This window comes from Vicugna pacos, chromosome 10, assembly GCF_048564905.1.
Source record: "Vicugna pacos chromosome 10, VicPac4, whole genome shotgun sequence".
Taxonomy (NCBI): domain Eukaryota; kingdom Metazoa; phylum Chordata; class Mammalia; order Artiodactyla; family Camelidae; genus Vicugna; species Vicugna pacos.
Genome location: NC_132996.1, coordinates 3,906,949 through 3,922,832, shown reverse-complemented (window position 1 = coordinate 3,922,832; position 15,884 = coordinate 3,906,949). Strand labels below are relative to the sequence as shown.

The 15,884-nt window shown below is 39.0% G+C and overlaps 1 non-coding gene across 1 annotated transcript; it reads right to left on the bottom strand.

Annotated features, from left to right (window-relative positions):
- Positions 1 to 3,230: 3,230 nt before the first annotated feature.
- Positions 3,231 to 3,337, bottom strand: LOC116279327 (U6 spliceosomal RNA). The gene has a single exon (XR_004188690.2). It is a non-coding gene; the product is annotated as a U6 spliceosomal RNA (small nuclear RNA).
- Between the last annotated feature and the right edge of the window lie 12,547 nt (positions 3,338 to 15,884).

Here is a 15,884-nt window from a genome sequence, read left to right as displayed (position 1 = left end):
GCCAACCACAGCTATTGCTACCAAAGAGGCTTTATGAAATCTCTAGAAATCAGTTAAGAAGTTATAATACCCCAAGTGAGTGCAAAGTCAAGAATAGCTACCTTGAAATGGGTAAGGGAGCTGTGGCGTTTTATTCATGATAGCCCTTTCCTCAAGCTGACGTGCCTCAGTGTGATAGGAAGAAAGCACCCAGCTCACAGACAGGGTCTCTCCCGGAGGTGAGAGAGGAGTGGAATGTGTAACTAATATTAAAGGCTTTCTGGGGACTTCCCAAGGGACCATCTGCTGTCTTGTCTGACTTGGAGCACTGACAGGGAAATAGAATACTTTGGATGCTTGAGGGCCCTTGAGAATAAAGGAGAGCTCAGTGACTTTTTACAGCACCAGAGAACCTGCAGTGCTGCAGGCAGACACTAGAGAGAAGAAGAGATTATGACCTCTTGAAAAAAGAAGGCCGCAAACTCCTCTAATTCAGAAATTACACACATAATTCCAAAGAAAACACATCCCGAAAAAGGTTAGTGATGCCCCTAGAATTTCTAGCGGGGCTGATTGGTGAAGGCCTTCTCCTATCCAATCTTAGGCCATAAAAGCTGAGAGCAGTGGTTGTATTTTGCAAATGCCCAAATCCCAAGGGAAAAAATAAGGCATACAAAGAAACACGGAAACATGGCCCAATCAAAGGAATGAAATAAATCTCCAAAAACTGACACTGGAAAAGGGAGATCTTTGAATTACCTGACAAACAGTTCAAAATAATTGTCTTAAAGAAGCTCAATTATCTAAAATAAAGCAAATTGAAAACTAAAGAAAATCCAGAAAATGATGCATGAACATAATGAGAATATCAACAGATAGAAACTATTAAAAAGAATCAAACAAATTATAGAGCTAAAGAATGCAATAATTGAGTTGAAAAATTCATTCAAGGAGTTCAACAGCAGACTTGATTAAAGAGAAGAAGGAATTAAACTCAAAGATAAGTCATTTGAAATTCTTAAGTCACAGGAACACAAAGGTAAAAAGAAGAAGAAGGAGAAAAAGAAGAAAAATGAAGAAAATCTCAGGGACTTATGGAAAATCATCAAGCAGATCAATATACACATTATGAGAGTCTCAGAAGAGAGAGACAAAGGGCAGATAGTTTATTTGAAGAAATATGGCTAAAAATTCCCATATCTGAAGAAGGAATAGACATCCAAATTCAAAAAGCTCAGAGGATTTTAACTAGGATAAGTCCAAAGAGACCCACACCAAAAATTCTGTGGCACTAAATGCTTTTTCAGTTTTATACAACAGCACCACTATCTAGACTCAAAATTTTTATCATCCCCAACAAAATCTCTCTACCCAAGTTAAACAATAACTCTGCCTTACACTCTTCTTGCAACCCTTGACAACCTCCATTCTACTTTCTCTATGAATTTGCATATTCTAGGTACACCATATAAATGGAGTCATACAATAGTTGTCCTTCTGTGCCTGATTTATTTTAGTAAACATAATGTTTTAAGGCCCATTCATCTTGTAGCATATATCAAAATATCATTCTTTTTATGACTGAATAATATTCCATTTGTGTTTATACCATCTATTGTTTACCCATTCATTTGTTGGTGAACACTTGGATTATTTCTACCTTTTAGCTTTTGCAAATAATGCTGCTATAAACATTAGTGTACAAATGTATATTGAAATCCATATTTTTCAATTATTTTGGACATATACCTAGAAGTGGAATTGGTAAATTATATAGTAGCATAACATTTTGAGAAAAAACTGAACCATTTTCCACAGTGGCTGTACCATTTTACCACCAACAAAGCACAGGTTTCCAATTTATCCTGTGCCAGTATCTGTTATTTTTCATGTGTGTATGTTTCTGTTTTAATAACCTACCTATTTTTGTTTTAGTTGAGTTTTAGAAGTTATTTATATAATCTGAATATTAGTCCTTTATCAGATATAAGATTTGCAGCCATCTTCTCCCATTATTTAGTTTTTTTTCACTTTGTAGATTGTATTCTTCAAGGCATAAAACTTCTTAATTTTGATGAAGTCCAGTTTATTGTTTTCCTTTTACTGCCTGGTCTTCTGGTAACATGAAGTTGTTTCTAAATGCAGTGTCATGAACATTTTCTCCAATGTTTTCTTTTGAGTTTTATAGCTTTATCTGTTAAGTTTATTTTAATTCATTTTGAGTTAGTTTTATATATGGTATAAGGTCATATGGAATAAGTCCAACTTTATTCTTTTGCATGTGAATATCCAATTTTCCCAGTACCGTTTGTCCTTTCCCCTTTGAAAAGTCTTGGCACCCTTCTAGAAAATTAATTAACCATACACATAAAGATTTATTTCTGGTTGCTCTATTCTAGTCCATTGATCTGTCCTTATGTCAATACCATATTGTTTTAAGTTACTATCGCATTATAGTACGTTTCAAAGTAGGGAAGCATTAGTCTTCCAATTTTATTCTTCTTTTTCAAGATGTTTTGGCTATTTGGGGTCCCATGTAATTCCATATGAATTTGAGGATTGTTTTCTCCATTCACTTCTGTAAATAAAAGGCTATTGGAATTCTGATAAGGATTGTATTGCATTTATAGATCACTTTGGGTATTATTGACATTTAACACTATTAAGTCATGAAGACGGGCTGTGTTTCCCCTTACTTAGACCTTCCTTAATTTCTTTCATCATTGTTTTGTAGTTTTCAGTGTACAAGTCTTCATCTCCTTGATTAGATTTATTCCTAAGTATTTCATTATTTTAGATAGTACTTTATATGAAATTGCTTTCCTGATTTTTCTTTTCATGTGTTCATTGCTGGTATACAGAAACATAACTAAATTTTGTGTGTGTTCCTCTTGAACCCTGCAATTCTGCTGCATTTGTTTATTAGTTCTAGTAGATTTCTTGTGAATAATTTGGGATTTCCTATACATAGGATATGTCATCTGTGAACAGAGATAATTTTACCTTTTCATTTTCAGTTTGAATGTCTTTGTGTTTTTTTTAACATTTTTTATTGAGTTATAGTCAGTTTATAATGTTGTGTCAATTTCCAGGGTAGAGCACAACTTTTCAGTTATACATGAACATACATATATTCATAGTCACATTTTTTTTAGCTGTGAGCTACTACAGGATCTTGTATGTATTTCCCTGTGCTATACAGTATAATCTTGTTTATCTATTCTGCATATGCCTGTCAGTATCTAAAATTTCAAAATATGGAACTCTTCATGTATTTGTGTGTCATCCATGCGCAGGGGCCATGGTAATCTACTCTGTATCATTCCAATTTTAGTATATGTGATGCTGAAGTGAGCAAAACCTGATATCTTTTTTTTAATTTTTTTATTGAGTTATAGTCATTTTACAATGTTGTGTCAAGTTCCAATATAGAGCACAATTATTCAGTTAAACATGAGCGTACATATATTCATTGTCACATCTTTTTTCGCTGTGAGCTAACACAAGATCTTGTATATATTTCCCTGTGCTATACAGTATAATCTTGTTTACCTATCCTGCATATGCCTGTCAGTATCTACAAATTCTGAACTCCCAGTCTATCCCTTCCCACCCCCCTTCCCCTTGGCAACCACAAGTTTGTATTCTATGTCTATGGGTCTGTTTCTTTTTGATTTCACATATGAGCGATCTCATATGGTATTTTTCTTTCTCTTTCTGGCTTACTTCACTTAGAATGACATTCTCCAGGAACATCCATGTTGCTGCAAATGGCATTATGTTGTAGGTTTTGATGGCTGAATAGTATTCCATTGTATAAATATATCACAGCTTCTTCAGCCAGTCATCTGTTGATGGACATTTAGGCTGTTTCCTTGTCTTGGCTACTGTAAATAGTGCTGCTATGAACTTTGGGGAGCAGGTGTCTTTTTGAAGTAGGGTTCCTTCTGGGTATATGCCTGGGAGTGGGATTCCTGGGTCATATGCTAAGTCTATTCTTAGTCTTTTGTTTTCCACAGTGGCTGCACCAAACTGCATTCCCACCAGCAGTGTAGGAGGGCTTGCTTTTCTCCACAGCCTCTCCAGCATTTGTTGTTGGTGGACTTTTGAATGATGGCCATTCTGACTGGTGTGAGGTGATAACCTCATTGTAGTTTTGATATGCATTTCTCTGATAATTAGTGATACTGAGCATTTTTTCATGTGCTTTTTGATCATTTGTATGTCTTCCTTGGAGAATTGCTTGTTTAGGTCTTCTGCCCATTTTTGGATTGGGTTGTTTGTATTTTTCTTATTAAGTCATATGAGCTGGTTATATATTCTGGAGATCAAGCCTTTATCGCTTTCATCATATGTAAAAATTTTCTCCCATTCCTTAGGTTGTCATTTTGTTTTACTTATGGTTTCCTTTGCTGTGCAGAAGCTTGTAAGTTTCATTAGGTCCCATTTGTTTATTCTTGCTTTTATTTCTATTGCTTGGGTAGACTGCCCTATGAGAACATTTTTGAGATGTATGTCAGATAATGCTTTGCCTATGTTTTCTTCTAGGAGATTTATTGTATCTTGTCTTATGTTTAAGTCTTTGATCCATTTTGAGTTTATTTTTGTGTACGGTGTAAGGGAGTGTTCTAGCTTTGTTGATTTACATGCTGCTGTCCAGTTTTCCCAACACCATTTGCTGAAGAGACTGTCTTTATTCCACTGTATATTCTTGCCTCCTTTGTCGAAGATTAGTTGACCAAAGGTTTGTGGGTTCATTTCTGGGCTCTTTATTCTGTTCCATTGATCCATATATCTGTTTTTGTACCAATACCATGTTGTTTTGATGACTACAGCTCTGTAGTATTGTCTGAAGTCTGGGAGAGTTATTCCTCCAGCCCCTTTGTTTTTCTTCAGTAATGTTTTGGCAATTCTAGGTCTTTTGTGGTTCCATATAATTTTACCTCTTCATTTTCAGTTTGGATATGTTTTTTTTTTTTCTGTCTGATAGCTGAAGCTGGAACTTCCATTATAATGTTGAATAGCAGAATGAAAGTTATACACTTCCATTTTTCCTGAGCTCAGTGGGAAGGCTTTCAGTCTTTCTTTGACTATGATGTTAGCTGTGGATTCTCCATAAATATACTTCATCATACTGAGAAATTTTCCCTTTATTTCTAGTTTTCTGAAGAGTTTTTTAAAATAATAAAAGGATATTGGATTTTTTCATATGCCACTTTCTGTATCAGTTAGGATTATCATGTTTTTCTCCATTCATCCCATTAATATGGCATATTATATTGATCAATTATTTTTTTATGTTGAGACATTCTTACATTCTCAGGATAAATCCCTCTTGGTCAAGGTGAATATCACTTTAATATGTTGTTGAATTACATTTAATACTATTTTGTTGAGGATTTTTACATCTATATGAACAAGGGATATTGCTCTCTAATGTATTTAATGATGTCTTTATTTAGCATTAGTATTAGAATAATTCTGGTCTCATAGAATATGTTAAAAAGTGTTCCTTCCTCTTTAATTTTTTGAAGAGATTGGTGTTAATTCTTTTTTAACTGCTTAGTGGAATTCATCAGTAAAGACATGTGGTCCAAGGCTTTTCTTTGTTGTGAATGTTTTTCACTGTTAATACAATCTCCTCACTAGTGTAGGTTTATTCTGAATTTCTGTATCTTCATGATTCAGAGTTATTGGGTTGTGTGTTTCTAAGAACGTGTCCATTTCATAAGTTATCCAGCTTGCTGTTGTACAATTGTTCATAGTGCTCTTTTATAAAACTTTTTTGGTCTCTGTAAGTTATATGCTCACTTTCATTTTGATCTTTTTAATTTGTGCCTTCTTTCTGTTTTGTCAGTGTAGTTAAAGATTTGTCAATTTTGCTGATCTTTTCAAAGAACCAAGGTTTTTCACTGATTTCCTCTCTTGACTTTCTATTCTACTCAGTTATCATACTATTCAGCTCCAAAATTTCTTTTTTGGTTCCTGTTTTTATAATTTCTATCTCTTTTTTTAATACTCTCATTATGTTCATCTGTCTTATTTATGTCTTTTCCCATGTCTTTCTTTAGTATCTGTGCATCTTTAAAACAATCCTTTAAAGTCTTTGTCTAATAAGTCTGCCATCTGGGCTTCTTCAAGGATTTTTTTTCCATTTATTTTGTTCCTTTGAATGGCCTGTGCTTCCATGTTCCTTCATGTGCCTTGTGATATTTTGTTAAAAATTGGATATTTGAATTTTATAATGTAATGACATTAGGAATCTGATTATCTCCTTATCCCAGCATTTGCAGTTGTTGTCAGTGTTGTTATTATTGCTATGATTATTTATTATCCATTATTATTGCTCTTGTTTAAATCTGTCTTTGTGTCTGAGATCAGCCTAAGGTGAAATGCTTAAGGTCTTCTTCTCTGGTATTTTGGGGCCCTGGGAACAGGTGGTGGCTTTCTAAATTCCCTCATATTTGAAGTTGCTTTTTAATGTCCAAAAAATAATAAATGCAACCCCTTTAAATCCGGAAGCCACCTCAGTCCATGGGGATTGAAACAATAACATTGAGCTTCTGTGCCCACTGCTCGATGATCCAAAACAGGGATGCACAGTGAGACCACAAAACACTGATGTCTGGAGGGCAAGGTGAAGTTTGCCTGTGGGTTCTGTGGGTGTTGCCCTTGTTCTTCTAGAAAGAATTTCTGCAAAAGCTGTAAAAATCATGGCATAGAGTTGTAATGCCTAGTATACTGGCTGTCTTGCTGGTCCCAATATCCTATATCACCCTAGAAACCATCACAGAGAAGAGTGATTATTCTTTTGAAAGATGGAGGAAAACTTTGTAAGAAGATAACTTCGCTTTTAAGAGTTACAGTTTTGTTCAACACCTTGTTAACAGAGATGAATTGTCAGGCAAGAGACAGCTCCTTTGTCAGGGAAGTTATCTGATTATGAGATCTACGCACGATTCCAAAATGCATGCATGTGACTCTTCGGTGAAGACTAGAAGGAAAGGATCCAATAATAATCTATTGATCTACCTCAATTCTTGGAATTCACTAAGAATCCTCTTTAAATCTAGTCTCTTATTTATGAGGATTGTCTGGCTAGTTGCTGAGAATAATGGGGGAAGTGAGTTTTGTTTTGGGTAAGTACCTTGCTCCCTGAGCTTACTGAGATCATCCTGGTGCCTTGCCATTGGTTCCCTTTTTACTTTATATCTCATTGTGATCTTGTCAATTCCCAAGATGTTAACTGATAGCTTCCAACGTTACGCTTCCAATTCTGATGTCCAGACTTCTGTAATCCACCATCTTCTTAATATCTACTCTTGTACACATAACAGGCATCTTAAAATTTAATGCATCAAAACCCTTGATATCTTCAGCCATCCTAGCTGATTTTCTCTCATGTTTGCTTCTTAATAAATGACACCACTGTCCACTCATTTGCCCAAGTTGAAAACCTAGGGGTCTTCTTTGATTCCACTGTTTCCCTCAACCTCCACCCATTTCACCCACCCCCACCCAGATCAACCCTAACGGCATTTCCTGTTAACTGTACCACCAAAATGTACACTACAGATCAGTTCTCACCTTCCCAGCGCTACCCTCCCACTCCCAGCACCTATAGTCTCCCATACAGATCACTGAAATAGCCTGAAAACCGATCTCTCTGGACCTGCTCTCATTCTACTGTATTCCACTGCCCTAATAGTAGCGATAATGGCTTTTTTCAAAACTTGTATTTAATTTTTCTTTTAATCGCGGTACTAGGGATTGAACCCAAGGACTCGTGCGTGCGCTTTATCACTGAGCTATTTCCCTCCTCGAGAATGGCTTTCTAAAAGCTATGTAGACTCTCTTCCCTCAGTTCTGATGCCCATTCAGTGTACTTCTGCACTTGGTTCACTATCTTTGAGAACAAAGATCCTACAAAAATACCAGTATAAATATACTCAAGAATGAACCTTAGATCATATTCATAGGTGTCTATCAGATGATTTTATGATGCCTTCTCTAAGGAGAAGCTTACGATATCAGGGATTTCTCTGTCCTCACAATTAAATTTACCATCCGGTCAGTTACATTGGCACTGAATGAAACAGTCCAATTGCTTCTTACTCCACTTAAAATTATATCCACATGCTTTAACATGTCATTTGAGGAACTGTATGATCAAGTCCCTACCTAAACTTTGACTTTATTTCATTCTTGCTTAACATATATGATTTTTCTGTGCGTTTCTCAAACACCTGTTGCTACCTTGAGACTTTGTACTTACTGTCCTCTGTGTTTATGTTGTTTTTTTCATAGATCTATGTAAGATTGAATTTTATTACTCACATTATTTGCAAGAGTTTAAGTGACTACTAATCCAGGAAGCCTTCCAGTCATTTTCTATCCTAACCTATCCCATTATCATCTGTTTTTTATAACTTTTATCCTTATCTGCAAATATATAATTTTTTAACTTCTAATTGCCATCCCATCTCCCCTAGAGTCTAAAATCCATCTGAGTCTTATTTTAAAGTTACATTTGCTCAAGGTGAAAAATAGTGTTTGGCAGTAGTTACTCAAAGGTTCTGTCGAGCGACATGAACAAATGAATTAACTGATAAGCTCAAGAACTTCAGGTTAAATTTTGACCTAAATTGTTTTACAAACCGAGTCTCCCACTGGCAAGGTACGTTGCAAGCCATCTGGGTCTTAGTATCGATTTAGTACAAGGCCCTTGAGATGAGAGTAAATGTGTTCTCCTAGAAGAATCCCAGAGCAGCTGAAGCATCTGGAGATGTGCAAAGTGGGATGGAAGTTGAGACTGGAGAGGTAGAATGTGGGCCAGGTTAGGAGCCATGGGAGGTGGAAAATAGAAGGGAACAGTGTTTTAAGTTGTGGAAAGCTGTTGTACCGAGTACCCTGTTTTACACCTGTCACCCTAACTACTGCCGGGAGTATTTAGTATCTTTTATGAAGCAAGACGTCTTTGGGTTTGGCACAGTGAAGACTATGAGAAACTTTTCCAAGATTTTTAATTTTAAAAGGCAGGAAAAAGAATGACAATTTGCTTATGCAGAAGGTGAAGTGGGAGGAAAGGGGGCAGGGCACAACCACTGAAGGAATGACACAGCCATTGAGGAAGGACACACTGGTTAGAACCAAGACGGCAGAAGGTCTGACTTCCTGTGGACCTTGAGCCTCATGGTGCTCCCACAGGCACCATGACGGTTCCCAGGCTGACCATAAAAGATCAAAAAGTGGACGGGGAGCATTTCTTGGAAATTCTCACCCCTTCCCTGAAGTTGTTGGAACAATCCTTCTACCCATTAGCATGTGAAATTACCGGGCCCATAAAACCTAACCACGCCCACACCTCGTGGGCCTCCTCTGTAGCTCTCACCTTCTCAGATGCTCTCACTCTGTCTGTGGAGCGTGTATCTCCTAAGCCATTTTCCCTTCTGAGTGAGGCAGACTGCACTCTGTCTAAGGAGTGTGTTATCTCTCTGAATAAACTTACTTTCACTTTACCACGGCTTGCTTTTGAATTCTTTCCTGCGCGAGGCAAGAACCTATTCTTTCCCAACGAACGGATGGCAAGTTGGTTCTCTCATTACTGAAAACTTTGAGTTGTATATTTGGAGGGAGGTGGGCATGTTGCCGGAGAAATGGTTTAAAACATATCTAAATCAAGCAAGTAGAGAGAAGGGGAGGGAGAAAGTACTTCTAATTTCTTTTCAAGAGCCTTCATGACCCACGAAGGGCTACTGTTGTAAACAGCTCTTCGCAAGAAACCACCTTCAGCAGGAAATCCTTTTTGCCTGTCACTTTAACAACATTGTAACTAACTTTCAAATCAGCCCACCCCACTTTCAACTCTTTTGATCACATAATGCTTTGCCTAATTGGTAGGTTTTTGTTTGTTTGTTGTTTTTTTGTAGATCAAAAAGGTAGGAAAGAAGAATAAGTAATTAACAGATGACCAGACTTCTTCCCTATCTTCTCCCTCCGTAATCTCAAGAATGAACTGTGTACAATCTATTCAAATACTGATGTGCACTTAGGATGCTTCCATATCTTGGCAATTATAAATAATGTTGCTGTTAATAGCAGGGTGTATGTATCTTTTTGAATAAATTTTTGTTTTGTGCTTGGCATTATTCCTTAGATAACTATGTAAGTTTAAAAAGCTAAAGCTCTAAACGTTCTTAGAAACAATGAACAGTACACATATGTAAATTTTAAAATACACGTGCAGTGAAAAAAAAAAGATCTATCAAGCTATGAAAGACACAGAAGAAACTTAAAAGACCTATTACTGAATGAAAGAAGCCAGTCTGAAAAGGCTACAAACTGTACGATTACAACCAAATGACGTTCTGGAAAAGGCACAGCTACAGAAGCAATCAAAAGATCGTGTTTTCCAGGGGTTTGGGGAGAGGGAGGGAGAGAGGGATGAACAGATGGAGCACAACGGATTTTTAGGGCAATGAGATTATTCTGTATGATACTATAGTGGTGGCTACATGTCATTATGCATTTGTCAACGCTTATAGAATGTACAACATCAAGAGGCAACTCTAATGTAAACTACAGACTTTGGTTGATAATATTGTGCCCATGTTGGTTCATCAGTTTTACTAAATATGCCACAGTGATGAGGGATGCTGGGGGTGAGGGCGTACACACGTGTGGGTGGGGAGGGCCCTATGGGAACTCTGTATTTTTTGCTCAATTCTATTGTAAACCTGAAACTGCTCTAAAAAAATTGTCTATTAAAAAAAAAAGTCATGAGAGGTTGACCAGCCTGCGTACAGTGGAGGATGGCAAGGACTCTGACGTCCTATCTCAATGATTAAGTGAGATTACTTCCCCTTTCTCCTTTAAAGCTTTCACAGCTGAGCTGAATCTTTAGAGATAGTCTTCGGAGGACACTGAGTCCACCATCTCCCCGGATTGCCAGCATTCTGATTAAAAGCAAGTTCAGGGAGATTAGAAAAAAAGCCTTTCAAATTATTTCTGTGGGACTGAGTCATTATACTCTAATATCCTCTTCGATCAAACCATGAGATATGGTCGAAACAGGAAGCAGAAACCTGGAAGAATTTTGCAAGGACAAAGCAAAGGAGAGCAGAGAGAACAGGCCAGCATGATCTGTGGCGAATGAAACGGAGCCTGAGGGTGAGGAGACAGAGGTTGAGGCTGATGAGTCATCTATTAGCTGGCAAGTAAACAAGAAAGGAGATATTGGGTACAAAGTTACAAGGGCGAGATGGGACGTCCTTTAAACAGAACTGAATAATCTTACCTGAAGAATGGAATAATGCTGTAAGCAAAGGTGGAGGTCTCTTTCGCAGATAAAGTCAACTAATATTTGACCGGCATAGGACCCTTCGTGAATTACACAGCCCATCAAAGTCAGGGGCTTTGGTTACAGTTGTAACATTTCCCTTTTTCACTAATTCAGTCTCCTCTTGGCTCAGCACCTTTTCACTCTGTACATGATTTTACTAAGTTATTAAATTTGTCCTTATATACCAAGTTAACAAATATTTTTTATTTTCTCCATTATTCTCTTACCTGTTGGAAACACAGAAATGTTGAGACTTACAACCATCTTAAGAATAGCACTCCATCACCTCAGTAGCTGGGTTCTCTTTCTTCTATATTACTTCTTTAATCGCTAGGAGGCTCAAGGAATGACTTATTTACTGAATCCAAGATCCTTCTCACTTTTTCTAAGTCCATAGATGCCCATTCCCATAATTCTAACCCAACTAAGTCAAAACAAGGCTGTACTTAACCAATCCATTCTTCCACTTTGATGAGTCACCAGGCAGGGTCCAGGGAGCTTCCCTTGTGCTTTGATGCATATGTCCACAAAATCAGGATCAATAATGCTTACATCCATGTCATTTTTTGTTTATCTTATTTAGGGACAGCAGCCCTTGGCAATCCTGCCAATGCAGGTTCTGAACTTCAGTCATGCATGGACATTTGAGCGTTCGGGAAGACCCACAAAAAAACCTCCTTAGACAATGAGGTCACAAAGCTTTCTGGCATTTTCCCTCTGAAGTGCCAGGAAAATCCAGCTGATCACCCAGGTTATGGTTTCTCATACCTCATAGCCTGAAAGAATATAGGTCAGGGAAGAATGCTCCCTTTTTCCTCCTCTAGCTAAATATTGCTCACACGGACAATAGGGTCCAGTGAAAAATTAAAAGAGTCAGTATCATCCCCCAAATATCTCTCCTAAAGACAACCTGATAAAACAAAACAAAACCAAACTTCCCCAACCGCTGTAGCTCTCTTCTTATAAGTCAGAAAAATAGCGAAGAAAAATTTCTCAGAGCAATCAGCATCTTCCTGTTAAGACAAGGCGCGCTCATGTCTTGGCACGTAACTATTGCATTGCACACGTGTATGGCTATCTATAGGCATGCCTTTTTCAAAAAATGAGATTGTTTTTATGTCTCGAGATTTCTTCTTACGAAAGAATGAAGTCGCATTTCGTAGGTTGCTTTTCACTTTTGTGATTCTTCCTTTTGTCGTGCAGAAGATTTTCTGTTTGATGTAGTCCCACTTAATCATTTGTGTCTCTGCTTGTTTTTGCTTTTGGTGTTGTGTTCAAAAAGTCATCGCCAGTGCCCAAGTCAAGGAACTTTCTCCTTGTTTTCTTGTAGGAGTTTTACGTCTTACATTGAAGACTATCCGTTGTAAGTTAATTCTTGTGAGTGGTTTCAGATAGAAACCTCATTTCATTCATTTGTATATGAATGTTCAGCTTTTCCAACACCATTTATGGAAGAGCATATATTAATCCCATTTAGCATTCTTGACTCCCTTGTCAAATATTACTTGACTGTATACGCGCAGGTTTATTTCTGGGCTCCTGACTCTGGCTAGTACCATAAGTTTGGATCACTATAGCTTTATAATATAGTTTGAAATCAGAAAGTGCCATCTTTACAGCTTTGTTTTTCTCAAGGTTGTTTTTGCTACTTGGAGTCTTTTGTGGATACATATGAATTAAAGGGGTTAATATCCAAAATATATGAGGAACTCATGCAACTCAATAGCAAAAATCTTGCTGTGGTGATAGATTCTTGCCCTGTCAAAGAAAGAATTCAGAAACAAGACACAGAAGTCAAGAAAGCAAAGCAAGGATTTATTAAGGGATAGATATACGCTCTCAAGGAACTGCAGGCAGACCCAGGTGGGTAGCTGCCCCGAGTATCTTTGGCAAGCTCGTTATATGGGAGTAAAAATGAATGCACAGAATATTCACTGGTGGGGAGGGGTTTGGGGTCATCTTTCCTGATCCTCATCCCAGCTCCAGCTTCCCAGGTGGGGAGGAAGGATTTTTCATCCTTATTTAGTCTTGATTGGGAAGTTGGATGAGGTTATAATGAACAAGAGGTTACATTTGGACAGAGGTCATAATGACTAAAAAGTTACCTTCAGATGGTGGGGATTTCGGTCCTGTCCCACCCTTCTGCCTCCAGGACACTTGTCAGCCCTGAAGGTATGGTTTGGGGTTTTGTCTTTTGTTTTTTGTTCATCAGTGCGGAGGCTCCTGTTTCTCTTGGTCCGTCCAACGACCGCTGTTGTTCACAAGATGTGTGGTTTTTGGCCTTTTGGCCCGTGTAACCCTTTCTTGGCTCATATCTAGCCACCTGCCTTCTCTAACATTTCCCTCTCAAGGAGTCTGGACATTTAAAACCTTTTAAGGGGAAAAGGACTGATGGTCAGTCTTTGGTAACTACTTCAAGCTGAGCATAGGCATCATCCCTACCTGTGAGTCCAGATCTCCTGCTTTCTGTCAGATGGGGGTCTCAGGGTGGTTCACAGTGGCGGGGTCGGAGTGAAGGGATAAAAGGAGGAAGCAGCCACGTCCAGTGGATGCTGAAAGTCTTCTTCTTCAGGTGGGATGGGTTGAAATCCTTGCGTAGTATCACCTGGAGATGTAATTTTTGGAGTCTGGAAGAGGCAAACTTAACAAGCAGGCTAAATAAGCATAGGCCAAAAATAAATAATAGGATTATCACCACTAAAGGGCAAAGGAGTGATAAAAGCCAAGTTAAAGATGGGAGGAGCCCCTCCACTGCATTCCAGATTGAATGGGGAGTGGCTCCCTGTCCAAAGTCATGTAGCCATTTGGCCTGGTTGTGTATTTTGGCTATATCCACCTGTTTCTCTGGTTAGATTTGTCCATGTGCAATATGTTCTATTAATAACTCCACATAGCCCACCTTGTTCGGTTAAGAGGTAGTTTAGAGCCGGTCTGTTATCCATAACCACATTAGCCAACGAGGCTAAGGTCTTTAGCTTATCAACTGCATCCCCAGTTGTGGAAGCCAGTTGGCTTACTGCAGCAGAGAGATTTTTTTACAGCAGACTCGTGATAGATGAATCTTCCCCAAGGGGCAGGGACTGCTGTAGTGGCCCCAGTTCCAACCAAAATAAGTCCAATTGCTCATTTTTGTTAATGAATGGGTTCTGATAGTTTATAGAGAATGATCGCAGTGGGGATTAGGTAACCAAAGGAGCATTCCCCTTGATGCCAGGGGTTTTCTAAACAGGGGCAGGCTCGTGTCAGTTGAGAGGTGGGGCCAGAGGGGTGTCCACATTTAAAAACACGTCCTAGTGGAGCACAGAGTCTTTGGGGCATTGAGTTGTTAAGAGTTAGGAGTTGTTGAGCCCAGCGAAGTGAGGACTACTTTGGCTTTTGACATAAGGCCATTTAGTTTGCCACTGATAAGAGGAAATCAACTTGACCTAGAAAACATTGACTGAGAAGGAGTAAAAAGGGAAGAATGCTGGCTCCCAGCAGAGAGCTGGTGGCTGGAATTTGACCAGCCCAATAAGCACATTTTCCCTGGCTGTTTAAGGTGATGGGGCACCAGAAATCTCCTTCTGTATCAAAGAACATGGAGAGTGCAATTACTTCGGGTATATGGGGTTTGGTTTAGCCGTGGTTGGACCCACTCGGGTGCCTTGATTTGTCTTTTTCTTAGAACAGATAAGTCACAAGAGAAGCATGGTTTGTTCAGTTCCGGGAGTTCGGGAGATATTAAGGTGTTCCCTTCCCAGGGCTGAAGTGTAAAACAGGGTCTGTAAGTGTAGAAAGGATAAGGTAAATCAAAGGTAATCTCATTATGACAGCCATAAAGGGATTAAAAGTGGAGGGAGAGGTATGTGCAAGGGTGAGGATGCCTGCTTATCTGGGGAGGTAAACTTAAGCCTTCTAATTGGTTCACAGGGGTGCTATCAAAACCAGTACAGACAGAGATTCCTCTCAGGTAAAGGTAGGGAGCTAGGGCGACACTTGTAAAAGATTTTGAGAGCAAGAAGGAGCGTGAGGAGGACAATACGAACCCAAGTCCACCAGAGCATGTCACTTAGTTTGAGGGGGGCTCGGGTACCAGAAGGCAAAGGGGAAATGGTGGCTGTCTGTACTCAGCCTTGGGTAAAGTTTCTTCGTCCTTCCTTGAACAAGAGCATCAGGTCTTGAAGAGGCTCAATCGTCCACCTGGTTGTCCTCTTCTGGTTGTCCAAGGTCTTCTGTGTCCTGGGAAGACTCCGGGGGAGGGGTAGTTTTAATTCTAGGAAGGTTCACTCGACTAGTGATGCCCTGAAATTCCACTGCAGCTGGAGTGATGAGGAGGACCTGGTAAGGCCCCCTCTGCTTGGCAGTAGTTGATCAGAGGAGGACCCATCTCCCCATGTTTTTAGGAGGACAGTCTCCCAGCTGAACCTGAATACAGACTGTTTCTTGGCTGGGGGCCGGCCAAACCTGATCTCCATACTCCGAAGTCGCCTTTTGGCCGTGTCCCAGAATAACTGGGTACTTAATGAGCCCGCTGGTTTCAGAGTCCACCAATAAAGCAGAAGATAAAAGGGGTCTACCAAAGTCA